The 19,217-nt window shown below is 50.2% G+C and overlaps 1 protein-coding gene across 8 annotated transcripts in view; it reads left to right on the forward strand.

The window, feature by feature from the left end:
• LOC103348031 (ESX-1 secretion-associated protein EspI) overlaps positions 1-19,217 on the forward strand; it is a 96,043-nt gene that overhangs the window by 47,312 nt on the left and 29,514 nt on the right. For 2 of the 8 annotated variants that reach the window (XM_070054407.1, XM_070054420.1), the window contains one exon: positions 404-2,417. The exons of the other annotated variants lie outside the window; for them this stretch is intronic. The gene's annotated coding sequence lies outside the window, so the exon portion shown is untranslated. Of the gene's footprint in view, positions 1-403; positions 2,418-19,217 lie in introns of those variants that run through there. 8 annotated transcript variants of the gene reach the window in all.

The raw sequence follows: 19,217 nt of genomic DNA on the forward strand, positions 1-19,217 counted from the left end.
CTTAATTCAAATGCCATCTCTTCCATGAAGCCTCCCTTGATGCCTGTAGTTGAAAGTTATATTCCTTGCCTCGTCCTCTTTACAACTGGAATGAAATGATTCAGGATACAGGTTGTGGGGTCAGACTGCCTGAACTCACTAGTTTTGAGGTCTCTGGCAAGTTGCTGTAGGAGTCCAGAATATGCCACTGCAAAATGTGCCCTTATGTCATAAGAACTATTTTCAAGTGATTATTTTGAGAAACTGCAGATAGCAGAGAAGCTCTGAAAACAGAAATTACCCCTTTTTGTTTTAATTTATTTGTTTTTAAAATTTATTTATTTGAAAGGCAAAGTTATAGAAGTGGGGGAGGGGAGAGAGAATGAGAATGAGAATATCTTTCATCTACTTGTTCATTCCCCAGATGGCTGCCACAAGTGGAGCTGGGCCGATCCGAAGCCAGGAGCCAGGAGCTTCTTCCCAGTCTCCCACACAGGTGCAGGGGCCCAAGGACTTGGGCCATCCTCTGCTGTTTTCCCAGGCCATAGCAGAGAGCTGGATCGGAAGTGGAACAGCCGGGACTCAAACTGGTGTCCCCGTGGGATGCCGGAACTGCAAGCAGCAGCTTTACCCACTACGCCATAGCGCTGGCTCCTATTGTTGTTCTGTCTTGTTTTGCAGGGATCTGTCATCACTAAGAACTAGGAAGAATTGAGAGAAAATTCTTTATTCTCTTGAGTTTTCTGATGTAAATTTGGTGACAGTTACTCATATCATTTGAGTATGGTGATTAAGTAAATTAATACATGTAGAGCACTTAGAAGATACCTGGAACATAACAAGTACCCCAGTGCGACTTAGCTGTTATTATTCCTTTTGGATACCCTCAAAATTCTTCACTGGGCCCTCATCTAGAGCTCTTATACTTAGTTCATTCTACCTTATATATATTTTCTTTACTTTATAAATTGCTGTCTCCATCACTGAAATAAGCTCCGTAAGGAATGATTAAGGAACATTTGCTGAATGAATGAACACATTAAAGAATGGATGAATAGGTAATTGGTATCTGGCTCTTGGTAAGCGAATTCTAATTTTAAAAAATCAGACATTTTGCTCATAGTTTGTGAGATTTTCTTTTACTGCACCACAACTATGAAATAAGCTTTTATTTTGTATTTTCAGGCATCTTTCATTTGAAGCGTGATATTTGGATAGTTCTGATACCGCATATAGACCGGGCTCTTAATTATATAGATCATCTGGGCTGTATTTGTTTCCTGGGTGTAAGTCAAAACAGTTAACTTCATTGCCTCTTAAAATGCATGCAGATGGTAAATTTTTTCTAACGGAAGCTCTACACTGGACAATAAGTAGTTACTACTGCCGGCGCCGCAGCTCACTAGGCTAATCCTCCGCCTAGCGGCGCCGGCACACCAGGTTCTAGTCCCGGTTGGGGCGCCGGATTCTGTCCCGGTTGCCCCTCTTCCAGGCCAGCTCTCTGCTATGGCCAGGGGTGCAGTGGAGGATGGCCCAGGTGCTTGGGCCCTGCACCCCATGGGAGACCAGGAAAAGCACCTGGCTCCTGGCTCCTGCCATCAGATCAGCGCGGTGCGCTGCTGCGGCGGCCATTGGAGGGTGAACCAATGGCAAAGGAAGACCTTTCTCTCTCTGTCTCTCTCTCTCACTGTCCACTCTGCCTGTCAAAAAAATAAATAAATAAATTAAAAAAAAAATAAGTAGTTACTACCGGTAAGTTACACGGCCTTGAACAAGTTCCTTCCACAACCTTGGGTTCTAGTTCCTCCTCTTTCGAAGGAGGTGATTTCACTTCCTGTGCTGGATTGTCTGTGTGGCATCTCTGTGCTGTTCCCACTTCCTTGCTTCTCCGCGTGGCAGGAACTGGACATCTGGGACATTGTTAGCTCCCAAACCCTTGCCAGCAGGGGTGCCGTGGAGATTCTGCCTGTGAACAGTGAGCCTTTGTGGTCTGAAGGTGAGGGAGTGATTAGTGTTGCTGCAGTGGTACTGGGCAGGCGGTAGACTCAAACAGGTTTCTGCCGTGTGCCCTCGGAGTCCTGCAGGTCGGCCACTTCAGTGCTGCTGAGGCGGAAGTCGTTGGTGCTTCCTATACATGTTGCTTTCCCTTCAGCCCCCAGCAGCTGTCCTGTCTTTCCATCATGTTTTAAAAACAGCAGTGGTGGTGTGCAACTCTTGTCTCAGACAGTTCACCCCTTAAAGGTGCAAGTCAGTGGTGGTTTAGTACATTCCAAGTGTTGTACAGTCATTACCATCATGCATTTCAGGACATTTTTGACTCCCCAAAAAGGAACTCTGTTATTCATTAGCAGTCCTTTCCCATTTCCTCCTACTCTGCCCATCCTCCCCTCCCCAAACCTAGGCCTAGGCAACCATCAACCCATTTCTTTGTCTGCAAAGATTTGTATTCTGAGCACTTCATATAAATGGAATTGTACATTGTGTGGTCTTCTGTGTCTGACTTCTGTCACTTCACATAATGCTTCAAGTTTCCTCCATGCTGCCTGCCTACCTGCCTGCCTCTCTCTCTCTCTCTCTCTCTCTCTCTGATTTATTTGTTTGAAAGGCAGAGTTACAGAGAAAGGGAAGGAGAGATAAAGAGGGGGGAGGGTCTTTCATGTGCTGGTTCACTCCCCCAAATGGCTGCAATGACCAGGGCTGGGCCAGGCCAAAGGCAGGAGCCCAGAGCTTCTTTCAGCTCTCCTTACATAGGTTCAGGGGCTCAAGCACTTGGGCCATCCTCCACTGCTTTCACAAGTGTATTAGCAGGGAGCTAAATAGGAAGTGGAGCAGCTGGGACTCAAACTGGCACCCATATGGGATGCCAGCACTGCAGGCTGTGGCTTTAACCAGCTGCACTGCAGTGCCAGACCCTATGCTGCATCTTGAGTCAGTACTTCGTATCTTTGTGTTGGCAAATAGTGGTCCATTATTGGATATTCAGTGTGTTTCCTCATTTGGGCTGCTAGAATAATGCTGCTGTGCATTGGTTCACTCCCCAGTGCTGCTGTGCATATTCATGTACAATACTTGTGTGAATGTATATTTTCATTTCCCTTGGATAAGTACCTGGGAATAGAATTGCTGGTTCATATAATTCCATGCTTAATCTTTTGAGGAAGTTCCTGTTTTCCAAAATGGTTGCACCATTTTATATTGTACCATTGTGTATGATGTTTCTTTGTGTTTTTTTCTTTTAAAGATTATTTATTTTACTTGAGAGGCAGAGTTACAGACAGAAAGAGGTCTTCCATCCATTGGCTCACTCCATAAAAGGCTGCAACGGCTGGAGCTGGGTTGATTCAAAGCCAGGAGCCAAGAGCTTCTTCCAGGTCTCCCACACAGATGCAGGGTTCAAGCACTTGGGTCGTCTTCTGCTTTCCCATGCCATCAGCAAGGAACTAGATGGGAAGTGGAATAACTGGGACACGAACTGGCACCCATATGGGATGCTGGTGCCGCTGGCAGATACTTAACCTACTGTGCCACAGTGATGGCTCCCTATGATGTTTCTGATTTCCCCACATTCTTGCCAATACTTGTCTTCCTTTTTTTATCATAGCCATCCTAGTGAGTGTGAAATGGTATCTCATTGATGTTTTTAAAAATTCTTTTATTTATCTCAGTGTCGGAAAGAGAGAGAATAATAGGTAGGTATTACTTCTGCTGATTCTCTCCCCAAATGCTCCAATGGCCAGGAATGGGTCAGGGTCAGAGCTAGGAATGCAATCCAGGTCTCCCGTGTGGAGGCAGGAAACCAACTACTTGAGCCATCACGTATACCTCCCAGGGTCTGCACTGGTGGAAACTGGAGTCAGGAGCCAGAGTGGGGAATCAGACCTTGGTGCCCCAGTGTGGGACCACAGGTTTCTTAACAACCAGGCTAAATGTCTGCTCCTCATTTGAGGATTTAACTTCCATTTTCCTAATGGCAAATGACATTGAATATGTTTTCATGAGTTTATTGGCCATTTCTGTATCTTCTTTGGAGAAATATCTATTCAAACCTGTGTATTTAAGTAATGGGATTATGCTTTTATTATTGAGTTGTATTAAATCTTCAGGTAGTCTAAATATAAATCCTTTATCAAACATATATTTGCAAATCTCATTGTCTGTTGCCTTTTCGGTTTATTTATTTTTATTTAAAAGGCAGAGGTAGGGGGAGAGGGCGGGAGGGAGGGTGCTATCTCCCATCCATTGGTTCATTCCCCAAATCTTCACAACAGCAGGAACTGAGCCAAGTTGAAGCCAGGAACCAGGAACTCAATCCAGATCTCTCATATGGGTAGCAGGAACCAAACTACCTGAGCCACACCAGCTGCCTTCCAGGTTGTGCGTTAATAGAAGCCAGAATCAAGCATGGAGCCAGGACTTGAACCCAATATGGGATGTGGGGTCCAAGTGACATCCTAACCACCATACCAAACACCTGTCCTTCTTTTTAGTTTCTTGATGGTGTCCCTTGAAATATAGAAGTTTTTAAATTTTGATAATGTACAATTTATCTTTTTTTTCTCCTTTTTTTTTAATTTATCAGTTGTTGTTGTTTTTTAGTTTTTTGTTTGTTTTTTTTTTTTTTTTGACAGGCAGAGTGGACAGTGAGAGAGAGAGAGACAGAGAGAAAGGTCTTCCTTTGCCGTTGGTTCACCCTCCAATGGCCACCGCAGCCGGCGCACTGCGGCCAGCGCAGCGTACTGATCCGATGGCAGGAGCCAGGTGCTTCTCCTGGTCTCCCATGTGGGTGCAGGGCCCAAGCACTTGGGCCATCCTCCACTGCACTCCTGGGCCACAGCAGAGAGCTGGCCTGGAAGAGGGGCAACCGGGACAGAATCTGGCGCCCCGACCAGGACTAGAACCCGGTGTGCTGGCGCCACTAGGTGGAGGATTAGCCTAGTGAGCTGCGGCGCCGGCCAATTTATCAATTTTTTCTTTTGTCACTTTATCTTTTCATTTGAAAAGCAGAGTTATAGGAAGGAGGGAGAAGTAAAGAGATAGAGATCTTCCATCTGTTGGTTCACTCCCCAGATGGCCACATGGCCAGGGAGCTTCCTCCAGGTCTCCCACGTGGGTGCAGGGACTCAAGCACTTGGGTCATCTTTTACTGCTTTCCCAGCCATTTTCAGGGGGCGGGATCAGAAGTGAAGCAGCCAGGACTAGAACCAGCACCCATATGGGTTGCCAGCATTACAGACAGCAGCTTAACCTGTTACACCTCAGCACCTGCCCTGTCACTTACTTTTGATGTTACATCTAAGAAACCATTATCTAATTCAAGGTTGTGAAGATTAATGCCTATTTTTTTTCCTAAGAGTTTTAGAGTTATAATGCCTACATTTATGTGTTATTCATTTTAAGTTAATTTTTGCATATGTGTGTGGTAAGGTATTTTACCACAAAAGCACACAAAGAAAAAATTAATAGAAGTAGACAGTTCAGCATTGGCAAGCTTAGTGCACATTTCTATAAATGTGTTCCCCAAATTTCTGTTATTGATTTCTAATTTCATCCCACTGTCAGAAAACATACTGTATGATATTTTTATTTTAAAAAAGTGCTGATATTTGTTTAATAGCCTAGCATATGGTCTATCCTAGAAAATATTCATGTGTTTTTGAGAAGAATTTATATTCTGCTACTGTTTGGTGGAATATTCTATAGATTTCTTATCAGGTCTAATTGCTTTGTAACATTGTTCAAGGCCGGCTCCATGGCTCACTTGGCTAATCCTCTGCCTGCGGCGCCAGCACCCTGGATTCTAGTCCCAGTTGGGGCGCCGGGTACTAGTCCCAGTTGCTCCTCTTCCAGTCTAGCTCTCTGCTGTGGCCCGGGAGGGCGGTGGAGGATGGCCCAAGTGCTTGGGCCCTGCACCCACATAGGAGACCGGGAGGAGGCACCTGGCTCCTGGGTTTAGATTGGTACAGCACTGGCCGTGGCGGCCATTTGGGGAGTGAACCAACGGAAAGGAAGACCTTTCTCTCTGTCTCTCTCTCTCACTGTCTATAAATCTACCTGTCCAATTAAAAAAAAAAAAAAACATTGTTCAAGTCTTCTAATTCCTTGTCAGTATTTTGCCTACTTGTAAAATGGGCAGTCACTTTGGAAAACAATCTGGAAGCTCCTCAAAAGATTAGACCTTGAGTTACAGTTTGACCGTAATTCTCCTCACCATATATCCATGAGCACTGAAAACATCCATCCATGTAAGAACTTACACATGAATATTTATAGCAGCATTATTCCTAATGGACAAAAATGGAATCCATCCAAATGTCCACTGGCTGTTGAATGAATTTTTTAAAGGTGTGTATATCCTTTTAATGGGCTATAATTCATCATTGAAAAGGAATGAAGTACCGACACATGGATAACCTGGAAACTATCATGTTAAATGAGAGAAGCAAACTCTAAAGGCATACATTATGTGATTGCATTTATTTGCAATGTCCAGAGTATAAAAATCTATAAAGACCTACTTTAGAATGTCATTTTCTGAGCCTAACAGCATTATTAAATCTTCTCTTAATGTCATTTTTTTCTTTAAGATTTATTTTATTTATTTGAAAGAGTTATAGAGAGAGGTAGAGACAGAGAGAGAGGTCTTCCATCCGCTGGTTCACTCCCCAGATGGCTGCAATGGCTGGAGCTGCGCTGATCTGAAGCCAGGAGCCTGGAGCTTCTTCCAGGTCTCCCACATGGGTGCAGGAGCCCAAGGACTTGGGCCATCTTCTGCTGTCCCAGGCCATAGCAGAGAGCTGGATGGGAAAAGGAGCAGCCAGGACTAGAACCGGTTCCCATATGGGATACCGGCACTTCAGGCCAGGGCCTTAACCCACTGCACCACAGTGCTAGCCCCTCTTAATTTCATTTATTTTTATTTTTATTTTTATTTATTTATTTATTTGACAGGCAGAATGGACAGTGAGAGAGAGAGAGAGAGAGAGAGAGAAAGGTCTTCCTTTTTTTGCCGTTGGTTCACCCTCCAATGGCCACCGTGGCCAGTGTGCTGTGGCCGGCGCACCGCGCTGATCCAAAGGCAGGAGTCAGGTGCTTCTCCTGGTCTCCCATGCAGGTGCAGGGCCCAAGCACTTGGGCCATCCTCCACTGCACTCCCGGGCCATAGCAGAGAGCTGGCCTGGAAGAGTGGCAACCGGGACAGAATCCGGTGTCCCGACCGGGACTAGAACCCGGGGTGCCGGCACCGCTAGGCGGAGGATTAGCCTGTTGAGCCGCGGTGCCTGCCTTAATTTCATTTTTAAACCCCGTCATGTTGGGGTACATGTACCAGGCTGGAGCCGAGTGAAGTACACACAGGCAAAGCCAAGTGAGCACTCTGCTCTCCTCCTGTGCACCTGACAGCATCTGACACTTCCCCAGCTCAGACCCAAGGCACCCTTTTCTAGATGAATGCTTTCTATTTCTTTCTTTCTTTAAGATTTATTTATTTTATTTGAAAGGCAGAGTGACAGAGATCTTCCATCCACTGTTTCATCCCCCAAATGGGGACAAGGGACAGCCGGAGCTTGGCTGATCTGAAGCTTGGAGCCAGGAGCTTCTTCTGGGTCTCTCCTGTGGGTGCAAGGGCCCAAGTACTTAGGCCACCTTTTACTGCTTTCCCAGATGCATTAGCAGGGAGCTGGATCTGAAATGGAGCAGCCAGGACTCAAACCTGCACCCATATGGGATGCCAGTGCCGCAGGCAGATTCTTAACCTAGTATGCCACAACACCAACCCCTTGGTTCACTCCATTAATGGCCGCGTTGCTTGGGACTGGGCCAGGCTGAAGCCAGGAGTTTCTTCGAGATCTCTGATGTGGGTTCAGGGGCCCACCAGGACTCAAACCAGTGCCCATGTGGGATGTCAGCACTGCAGGCGGCAGCTTTACCCACTGTGCTATAGCACTGGCCCCTAGATGAATGCTTCCTAGGACTAGAGGGAGGCAAGGACTGTCACTGATATTCTGGGGGAAATACACGTGAGTAACCCAGGCCAAGTGGGACTGACAGGCCTGGATTTGAAGCCTGATACCACCTGTAGAGGAAGTTGTATAAAATTCCTGCCTCTCATAAAGTCGACCTCATAAAGTCTCATAAAGTCAGTTTGAAAATGTTTAACTCTCAATCTTGAAGGAATAGCACCTCAGAAAGGCCACAGAATAAAGGAAGAGACAGGGCAGAGATAAAGATGGTCACGTGGCTGCAAGGCCCATACCTACCAACCAAAAACGTTGTATCAGCCTTGACTCAGAGGCTTTCAGCCAGAGGTTCACAGGTAGAACCGAGTCTGAAACTCAGGAAAGAAAATATTTTTAAAAAGATTTATTTATTTGAAAGTCAGTTACAGAAAGGGAGAGACAGACAGAGAGCTCTTCTCTCCGCTGGTTCACTCCTCAAATGGCTGCAACATCCAGGTCTGGACCAGGCCGAAGGCAGGAGCCAGGAGCTTCCTCTGGGTCTCCCACTGGGTGCAGGGGCCCAAGCACTTGGGCCGTCTTCTACAGCTTTCCCAGGCCACAGCAGAGAGCTGGATCAGAAGTGAAGCAGCCAGGGCTCCAACTGGCGCCCATATGGGAGGCCGGCATTGCAGGCACAGCTTTACCTGCTCTGCCGCAGTGCTGGCCCCTAAAATTTGATTTTTACTTTGGTTAACGGGGGAGGGCATTTAGCCTGGTAGTTAAGACTTTGGTTAGAAGTGCATGTCTATGTTGGAGCACCTGGGTGTTATGTCTGGCTTTGGTTAATGATGCGGATCTGGAGGCTGCAGTGATGGCTCAAGTCCTGGTTCCTGCCACACACGTGGAGACCTGCGCGGAGTTCCCAGCTCCTGGCTTCAGCTGGGCTCAGCCCTCACCATTGTAGGCATTTGGGGGCCAAATCAGCAGAGGAGTGCTCATGTGCACGCTTTCCCTCCCCTCCCCCACAAATAATAAAATTTTAAAAGAATACATAGTGGAAGAAGAACACAGTGGCACAAAACTGCAGTGTATCTGGGTCTCTGTGACTGTCACAACTCTAATTTCAAATAGTTTCATATCACTTTTCGTTTGATGCCTCCGAATATCACTTGCATTTATCACTTCAAAATTACAGTTGTCGCTAGCCCTACTGCAGGATCTTGCATTTACTGCATTAATAAAGGAGCATCTTTTTCGTATCACAAAGCATATTTGCATTTTGATAATATTTTGATATAATTGGTTCTGTCTGTTGCCATTTCTGCTTATTTTATGCATGAAGAAGTGAGTCTGAGAAGCTGCCTAGGCATTATCAGCCTGCAGAGAGGAGTTCATGGCATGTACACAGGTTAAAACCCAAGAAAGGTCGCTGGCCACAGGGAGGCTATGAAAACACAGTGCACGCTGAGTTCCGTCTCAGCGTCCTTTTCAGAAGACACAGAACCCTTTTGTTGCTCGTGACCATTGCCCTCAAAAGGTGATCAAGAGCCAACTCGGAGAACTGGATGGAGGTGAGGGCGGGGAATGAATGGGTGGAGGGCCATGGAGACAGGAAGAACAGAAAGGCCATGGCGTCTGCGGTTGCTCCCCAGCCTCAGCACGTAGGCACAGGGGTCTCAGCTTGCTCAGGAGGATAGCACTGGCCTGGCCCTGACATCAGCAAGCCCCTTGCACTGTCAGCCACTGTAGTTTTCTCACTCTACACCGGCTCCTGTCGCCTGACAGCTGCCCTGCCTGTTGAAAGACTTCCAGAGGCCGTGCTGTGGTGTATTGGGTAAAGCCCATAGGTGTGGGGAGCAACTGGGAGCAACTCGGACTAGACTAAGTTACTGGAATTAAGACTTATTCTATGCATCTGCTTTCCCACAATATGGCGCTGAGAAGGGAAACAGCTTCTACACAGCTGCCTCCAGTTCAACCAATAAACTGTGGGACCTGCTCCTGATTGGAGGAGAGCAGCGTACTCGGCGTGTGGGTAGCAGAGTTGGGATTGGTGGAAGAGGACTATAAAGGAGGAGAGAGACGGCATGCACCAGGAACATCTAAGGGGAACATCTGAGGGAACACCTGTGCAGCCCCCGAGAGAGCCGGCCGGCGGTGTGCCGCTCCCCTGCGGAAGTGGGGAATGTGGCCAGGGGGAACCGCCCTTCCACGGAGGTGGAAGGGACAGCAGCCAACCCGGGAAGAACCAGCAGCAAACCCGGGGAGGGCCGAGCAGACGAAAGAACAGCGCAGGGTCCTGTGTCGTTCCTCCATGAAGAGGGGGAGCGACATAATGGTGCCGTGACTCAGATATGAAGCCTAGGCAGGGTTCAGTGTCGTTCCTCCACGAAGACGGGGAGCGACATAATGGTGCCGGTGACTCGGATATGAAGCCTAGGCAGGGTCTTGTGTCGTTCCCCCACGAAGACGGGGAGCGACACATAGAGGCACCAGTTTGAGTCCCAGCAGCTCTACTTCTGATCCAGCTCCCTTCTAATGTGCCTGGGAAAGCAGAAGATGGCCCAAGTGCCTGGGCCCCTGCACCCACGTGGGAGACCCGGAAGAAGCTCCAGGCTCCTCCTCCTGGCTTTGGATCAGCCCAGCCCCAGCCATTTGGGGAGTGAACCAGCAGATGGAAGATATCTCTCTGCTCCCCTCCACCCCTGTCTGTAACTCTACCCTTCAAATAAATTAATCTTTTTTTTTTTTTTTTGATAGGCAGAGTTAGACAGTGAGAGAGACAGAGAGAAAGGTCTTCCTTTCCATTGGTTCACTCCCCAAATGGCCACTACGGCCGGCGTGCGACGGCTGGCGCGCTGCACCAATCTGAAGCCAGGAGCCAGGTGCTTCCTCCTGGTCTCCCGTGTGGGTGCAGGGCCCAAGCACCTGGGCCATCCTCCACTGCACTCCCGGGCCACAGCAGAGAGCTGGCCTGGAAGAGGAGCAACCGGGACAGAATCCAGTGCCCCGACCGGGACTAGAACCCGGGGTGCTGGCGCTGCAGGTGGAGGATTAGCCAAGTGACCCGCGGTGCCGGCCAATAAATTAAATCAATCTTAAAAACTTCCAGACTCCGAATGTCTCTTCATTGAGAAGGTCAAGGTGAGCTTTTACCTTTATGACCTTCCTGATGTTTCCTCACTGAGTGAGCAGCTCAGCACTCAGCGGCCACTTGAACTTTGCCGCTTCCCTGTTTCAGTAAGGAGGCTGTTGAGTCTAGCTGGGTGAAGAACACGTCAGCTACAAGCTGGTCCTGGGCCGCGGGGAGCTGTGGCCAGGAGCCAACAGGAAAGGTGCAGAGCAGAGCGGGAGAGGCCTTTGCTAGCTGCTGGCTGCCTTGGCACCAGTGTGGCCAGCCCAAGCCCTGGACTCTGGGCGGGCCGATCTCTGGCTGTACTCAGATTGACTGTACTGGGAATCTTTCCCTGAGGCACGTCAGGCTTATTTGTAGATTAGAGGATTGTAGGAAGGTAACTGTAGTGTGAACAGAGCATTGGGTTTGTTGTTTGGTAAAAGTTAATGTTGACATAGTGGCACAATAAATAAAAACTGCACTCTTTTTCCTCAGAATCCAGTACTGTTTGTTTATTTTTTTTAAGATTTATTTATTTATTAGAGAGGCAGAGAGAGAGAGAAAGGTCTTCCATCCCCTGATTCAATCCCCAAATGACCACAACAGCCGGAGCTGCGCTGATCCGAAGCCAGGAGCCAGGAGTTTCTTCTGGGTCTCGCACATGGGTGCAGGAGCCCAAGGACCTGGGCCATTTTCTACTGCTTTCCCAGGCCGCTGCAAAGAGCTGGATCGGAAGAGCAGCCAGGACTAGAACCGGCGCCCATATGGGATGCCAGGACCACAGGTGGTGGCTTCACCCACTATGCCACAGCTCCACCCCCAGTACTGTTTCAAAAAAAAAAAAAAAAAAAAAAAAAAAAAAAAAACTAAACCCATTGATTTGTTAAGAGCAAATAGGTTTCTGGTGGAAAGGTTACGGAAGAAGTCCTCTTGCTCCCTACCGCTCCAGATGAGGGTCATGCAGAATGGCTGTGGGGCATCTGCAGTGGTGAAGGTGCTGCCTGAACCCCCAGTCCCATCTCATAGTGCCTGGGTGTAAGTCCCAGCAGAGAGCACCTCAGCCATTCATTGATGTGCTGGTTGCGTGCCCTCCTGACCTCCTGACCTCCTGACCTCCTGACCTCCTGACCTGGCCGCCTGTTCCCGCGCACCCCAGAGGCAGCAGTGAGGGCTCAAGTGTCTGCGCAGAGGACTTGGATGGAGTTCCTGCCTTCTGTCTTTGCCACGGCCCGGCTCTGGCCGTTGCCTGCATCGGGGAGTTCCTCTGTCTGTTCCTCTCTGCCTTTCAAATAAAATGAAAATAAATAAGTAAATGTTTTTTAAAAATAGCTCCAGGACAGCTGAGGGACTGAGTGTAGCTGCCGTTCACGCCGCGCCTACCACGTGCTCTGTCACGTCAGCGCTCCCTGAGCAGCGCGGGCGCGCCCGTGAAGCTCACTTTTCACACGACGGGAATAAGGCATAGAGAAGTTTCGGGTACACTTAGAGCCTTCTAATTTGATTCTGGGAATGAAAAAAAACCTATTTCTCTCTCTCTCTGGCTTGAGTGTATTGTACATTTTAATCTCCTAATTAACAAACGCAGAGAGGTAGAGGTGGCACCCATCTAAGCTGTTTCGGTGGGGGGGGGGGGTCATTTAAGGTGCACTGTGGCAGCTGCTAGAAAGCCGGGAGGCAGTATACTTTGAGTAGGCATCGAGTCCTCGCCTGGCGAGGGGCTTCCAGGCGCTGCTGTCGGCACTGATCCTTGTCCCGAGCAGTGCCAGGTCCCTGTCCTCACTGAACACCGCCACCTGGGCGTGCACAGCCTCAGGAGCGTTCTCCTGGCCTGGCTCCCTTCTGCAGCAGGGGAGAGGGCGTGGGGCCTGGAGCTGGCCAGGCGTCTCTGCTCAAGTGGAGGAGGAGAGAGGGGTAAAAAGCTGGTCCCTCCAGTAGCTTATTTAATTTACTTCTAAAATGCTATCTCCAGATATGATACCTGCTTCTAAATATAAAACGCACTTACTATAAAAACCCCAAACATAAAAATCTGAACTTGCTGTAAATGTTTTCTCCATGTTGCCTCTAGAGTGAACCATTTATGTGCTCGTTGTGTGTACTTTTTTTTTTGACAGGCAGAGTGGACAGTGAGAGAGAGAGACAGAGAGAAAGGTCTTCCTTTACTGTTGGTTCACCCTCCAATGGCCGCTGCGGCTGGTGCGCTGCGGCCGGCGCACCGCACTGATCCGAAGCCAGGATCCAGGTGCTTCTCCTGGTCTCCCATGGGGTGCAGGGCCCAAGCACTTGGGCCATCCTCCACTGCACTCCCGGGCCACAGCAGAGAGCTGGCCTGGAAGAGGAGCAACTGGGACAGAATCCAGTGCCCCGACCGGGACTAGAACCCGGTGTGCCGCAGGCGGAGGATTAGCCTAGTGAGCCACGGCGCAGGCCTGTTGTGTGTACTTTTGTTCCTTTATATTTCTCTTTTGGGGGCGGGTAACGTATTGATTTGGGACAATATTAAAATGTTTCACTCCTTTCAGCCCCTGAACACTAAGTACTGGTCAGTGGCGGGCAGCTTCCTGCCAGTGGAGCCTGGCCTCCCCACAGCTGTGTCCAGGGAAGTGGGGCCTCAGCCCTCCACCAACTTCTTTTTCTTTTTCTTCTTCTTTTTTTTTTTTTTTTTTTTAAGATTTACTTATTTGGGGCCAGCACTGTGGTATAGCAGGCAAAGCTGCTGCCTGCCACACCAGCATCCCATGTGGGCGCCAGTTCAAGTCCCAGCTGCTCTGCTTCTGATCCAGCTCTCTGCTATGGCCTAAGAAAGCAGTGAAGGATGGCCCAAGTCCTTGGGCTCCTGCACCCATGTGGGAGACCCAGAAGAAGCTCCTGGCTCCTGGCTTCGGATCGGCCCAGCCCTGTATGTTGGCAGCCATTTGGGGAATGAACCAGCAAATGGAAGATCTCTCTGTCTCTGTCTTTTCCTCTCTCTGTAACTCTACCTTTCAAATAAATTAGTCATATATATGTATGTATGAATAGGCTAAATCAAAATCATTATGGACACTTCTCCACAGCAGTGAGTGAGCAGTTTCAACCTTTGGTGCCAGAGCCAAAGGCTACACAGTCATGTCATTTGGTCCCCTATGTCCCTAGGGACATCTGTTTTCAGAGTTTGTTTATTTGAAAGAGTGATAGGGAGAGAGGGAAAGAAGAAGTCAGAGAGAGGGAGAGACCTATCTTCCATCCACTGGTTCACTTCTCAAATGGCCAGTGTGAGGAGCCTGGACTCCATCCCAGTCTCCCATGTGACTGGCAGGGTCCTCAGTCCTTGGGCCATCGTCTGCTGCTTTCCCAAGTGCCTTAGCAAGGAGCTAGACTGAAAATAGAACAGCCAAGACCTGAACTGTTGCTCTGATAGGGGATGCTGCTGTCACAAGCTGCCCCTTGGTAGCACGTCTTGAAGCTACTGCCCATGGAGCCAGCCTCCAAGATTCTTGGCCCCAGTGATCCCTGCCTCCTGGTACCACAGTTGTGGGTAGTGCATCCCCACATTGTGCCAGAGGTGATCTGTGTGACCACTGATTATGGCAGAAAGGGTGGACATCACCCCAAGATTAAATAGAGGCCAGCGTTGTGACACAGTGGGTTAAGCTGCCACCTGTGACGCCAGCATCCCATTTTGGTGCTGATTTGTGTCCTGGCTGCTCTACTGTGCTTGGGAAACCACTGGAAGATGACTGAAGTACTTGGGATCCTGTACCCACATGGGAGACCAGATGGAGTTCCAGGATTCTGGCTTTAGCCTGGCCCAACCCCGGCTGTTGAGGCCATTTGGGAAGTGAACTAGTGGATGGGAGAATACCCTCCCTCCCTCACTGCCCCCCTCCATCACTCTCTGTCTCTCAAAATAAATCTTTTAAAATAGATTAGGTTATGGGGTCCTAGGTATTTTCAAGACTTGGGCTCTTGTTCTTTCTTGGATAACTTGGTTTGGGAGGAGCAAGCTACCGTGTTCAGCAGCCTATGGAGAGGCCTATAGGCAAGGAACTGAGGGCGGCCAAGAACCACATGAATGAGCTGTAAGCAGATCTGCAGCCCCAGCTGACAGAGAGGTCACTACCTCAAAGAGACCTTGAGCCAGGACTACACGACCAAAGAGCATCTGGACTTTTGACCCTCAGAAACCATGATATATTAATGCAAATTATTGTAAGCTGCTGAATGTGGGGGTAACTTGTTATGTGGCAAAACACAGTAGCTTGACAGCCATTTTTTGTATGAAGCCAACAGCCTGGCTGTGGGTTGTCTTTCTCTTGCTCTCCCTTTTTCCCTGTTAAAAAATTATCCTAGGCAGGTATTTGGCCTAAGAGTTAAGCCACCTTTTGAGATACCTGCATCTCATACCAGAGTGCTCTGTTCCTGACTCCTGCTTGCTGTGTGGATGCTGGGAGGCAGGGAGCTGAGTCTGTGCTCATTCTGTGGCAGACCTTTCTGAGTTCCCGGCTCCTTGCATCAGCCTGGCCCAGCCCTGGCCATTGCCGGCATTTGAGGGAATGGACCAGTAGATGGGAACCCTGTCCTTATCTGTCTCTGCCTCCCAAATAAATAATTATCCTGATAAATGTGGCAACCGTGGGTCTCCATAATACCCAACTATTGTGCAGCCGCCAGTTACTAAGGGTTGTTGCTGTGTGGTTGCAGCACGAGGCTGGTGTCAGGACTTCTGTTCTCCCGGCTGCCGCCTCTGAGAAGATGGCCTGACCGCAGCCTGGGCCTGATCACACGGGTCTCCCTGCTCTCAGTCCTGCCTGCGGGGTCTCTCCCTTCCAGTGATGCTCACGCCACTGTACAAAATGGTTTGTTTGGCTTTTTTTAAACAGTTTTATTAAGCACATACGATATGCTGGATGCTAGAGATTCAGAGCTGAATTAGATATTGTTCTAGACCTTAAGGAACCAACTTACAATAGGCAAGGGAGAAAAAAATTAAAGATTTTATTAGGGAGAGACAGAGAGAGGTCTTCCATCTGCTGGTTCATTCCCCAAATGGCCACACTGGCCAGAGTTGGGCCAATCTGAAGCCAGGAGCCAGGAGCTTCTTCTTGGTCTCCCACAAGGGTACAGGGGCCCAAGCACTTGGGCACTTGGGCCATCTTCTACTGCTTTCCCAGGCCATTAGCAGGGAGCTGGATGGGAAACAGAGCAGCCAGGACTTGATGCCGATGCTGCAGGCAGATGTTCAAGCTACTATGCCACAGTACAGCTCTGAAAAAAATTTTCTTAAAAAAAAAAAAGATTGATTTATTCATTTGAAAGGTTGAGTTAGAGATGGAGAGACAGATCTTCCATCCACTGGTTCACTCCCCAAATGGCTGCAACAACTGGGGCTGGGCCAGGTCAAAGCTAGGAGCCTGGAGCTTCTTCCAGGTCTCCCACATGGGTGCAGGGGCCCAAGTACTTGGGCCGTCTTCTGCTTTCCTAGGCCATTAGCAGAGAGCTGGATTGGAAGTGGAGTAGCTGGGACTTGAACCGCTGCTGTCACAAGTGGCAGTTTTACCGGGTATACCACAGCGCTGGCCCCAATGTAGAAAATACTTAATCAGAGACAGTATGGGGCTGGTGTTGTGGCCCAGTGGGTTAGGCCTCTGCCTACAATGCCAACAGTCCATATGCTGGCTGCTCCACTTCTGATCCAGCTCCCTGCTAATGTACCTGGGAAAGCAGCAGAACACGGCCCAAGTGCTTGGGCCCCTGCACCCACGTGGGAGACCCAGGTGGAGTTCCAGGCTCCTGGGCTTCAGCTTGGTCCAGCCTCAGCTGTTAGAGTCATTTGGAAAGCGAGCCAGCGGATGGAAGGCTCTCACTTCAGCTCTGCATGTGTGTGGTGTGTGTGTGTGCCTCTTCCTCTAACTCTGACATTCAAATAAATATATTTTTTAAAATAATCAGTAGCATTAGTACCATGTTAGAGAAGGGGGCACACAGAGGTCAAGGAGCTCTCAGTTTTCAGATCCTGGAGAAGGCACAACCACTGGCATGGGCAGGACGGCCCACTGCACCAGGTGGCTGCCAGCCTGGCCCCGCTCCCTGTCCGTTCAGTAAGGTGCTTACAGCTGAGTGGCGACCGCAGACCGCACAGCCTTACGGATCAGCAGCAGGGAGGGAGCAGTCTGGCACTTGCAGCCGGGAGGTAGGGAAAGCTCTGAGCTCATGGCTGCTGCTGGCTACCTGCTCTTTGTCCGTGCATGATGTGCAGGTTACAAAGCGCATCGTGAATCCCAATGAGATCGCTGCCTGGGACCTCAGGGATTCCCGCCACAGCTTTGCAAGATGAACTTCTGGGGCACTTCCTCCCGCACGGCCTTTGCTTCCAGGTCCGGTTTGGGTGGTGGATTCCTAGAAGAGTCGTCATGAGTCAGTCCCTGGGGGCAGGCAGGGCCCTCTGTGGCCAGTGGGCCCTGCTGGAGCCAGGGCAGTCAAGAAGCTGATGGCGTCTGTGTTCTCTACACAGGCCTGGGCGTGTGGCCACTTGTGGTCTCATGTGCATGTGGGAGGTGCGGCTGTCACCCTGCCTGGCTTAACAGGGACCTGAACTAATCCAGCTGATACACAAACTCAGGAAGGGCGGGTCACCCGGCGCTTGGAGAGCCACGCAGCCTTGCTGCCAGGCTTCGCTGCCCACTGTCGGGATCCGCATTGGAGCCTCTGCCAGATCAGCAGGCCCCAGTTCCTGAAGAGGGTGGGGTTGCTCACAGGCCCCCCCAGGCGGCTCCAGACGCTCCCAGCAGGCCCTGCACAGCCCCTTTCGGACGCCCTTCACCCTGCGTCCCCGCTGGCAGGGCAGGCGGCAGTGCTGCTCTCCCAGGAAGGACACTGCCTTCCGACGTCACCCTAAGTCAGCCTGGTGGGCCAGGCCTCCCTCTGGAGCTCCAGGCCGAGAGGCTCACAGCCCGTGGAAAACACATGGGCCCAAGTGATGGTGGACTCTGGGGCAGGGAGAGACAGCTCAGCGAGGGCCCTTCAGGAGGGGTGGGGCATCTCACTCGCTGGCGTTGGCTTATGGGTTCAGGAAGGGTTTCCTGGAGAGGCGGCTAGAGTTGAGTCAAAAAGAGAGGGAGGGAGGAAGAGGCTCTCCAGGCCGAGGGAACTGTGAGCAGGCTGGTGTCGAGTCTTGAGAGCTGAGGCTGGAGCCGTAACCAGGAGCTGGCTCAGGGGCCTCCTGCTGGGCGAGAGAGCATCCGGTAAGATAGGACTGGGTCCTGCAGGCAGTGGAGGACACTTAAGGGTTTGGGGCGGTGGGTGGGGGTGGGGGTGAAGGAAGCCGTAGTCCCTTTGGAGGCTCTTGGAGGTTTCGGTATGAAAGCGGAGGGTACAAAACTGGAAGTGATATGACAAAAGGCAGGAGATGATGGGACCTGAACCAGTTCCTGGAGGAGGACACGGCACGGTTCACCTGGTGGAGAGGAGGAGTGGGGTGAAGATGGGTGAGTCAAGGGCGACTAGTTTCCTGCACGCTGGGCTGCAGGCCAGGAAGGAACTGGAGCGTACAGAAGAGGGCGTGTGGACATTCAGCAGGGGACGCAGCACGAAGCTCAGGGCAGAAGCCCGGGAGATGAGTCGGGCCTGGAGATAGGGATCCTTGAGTCATGAGAACTGCTAAGAGTTCAATCAGTAGAAGAGGACAGGTACTCCAGAGAGGGTGAGGAAGATGCTGGGGAGCCCTGAACTTGGAGGGGTGGCAGGAGAGAGAGGAAACTCAGAGGTGAGCAGAGGATCATGACAGCCGGAGCACAGAGCTCAAGACCCTGCTTGGGACGCCCACATCCCTCATGGGAGCGCCCGCCTTCCAGGCTCCACTGCTGCTGCTTCCAGTTCCTGCTACGCACACCCCGGGAGGTGGCAGGGATGGCTCAAGGACCTGGGTCCCTGCCAGCCATGTAGGGGAGACCCTGATGGAGTTCCAGGCTCCTGGCTTCATTCTGGCCCAGCCCTGGCTGTCGTGAGGACATCTGGGGAGTGAGCTGGTAGGTGGAAGATCTCTGTCTGTCTCTCTACTTTTCTTTTTTAAAGATTTATTTAGTTATTTGAAAGAGTTACACACAGACAGAAGGAGAGGCAGAGAGAGAGAGAGAGAGAGAGAGAGAGAGGGAGGGAGAGGTCTTCCATCTACTGGTTCACTCCCCAGATGGCTGCAACAGCCGGAGCTG

This window comes from Oryctolagus cuniculus, chromosome 1 (assembly GCF_964237555.1).
Source record: "Oryctolagus cuniculus chromosome 1, mOryCun1.1, whole genome shotgun sequence".
In the NCBI taxonomy this organism is placed as follows: Eukaryota; Metazoa; Chordata; class Mammalia; order Lagomorpha; family Leporidae; genus Oryctolagus; species Oryctolagus cuniculus.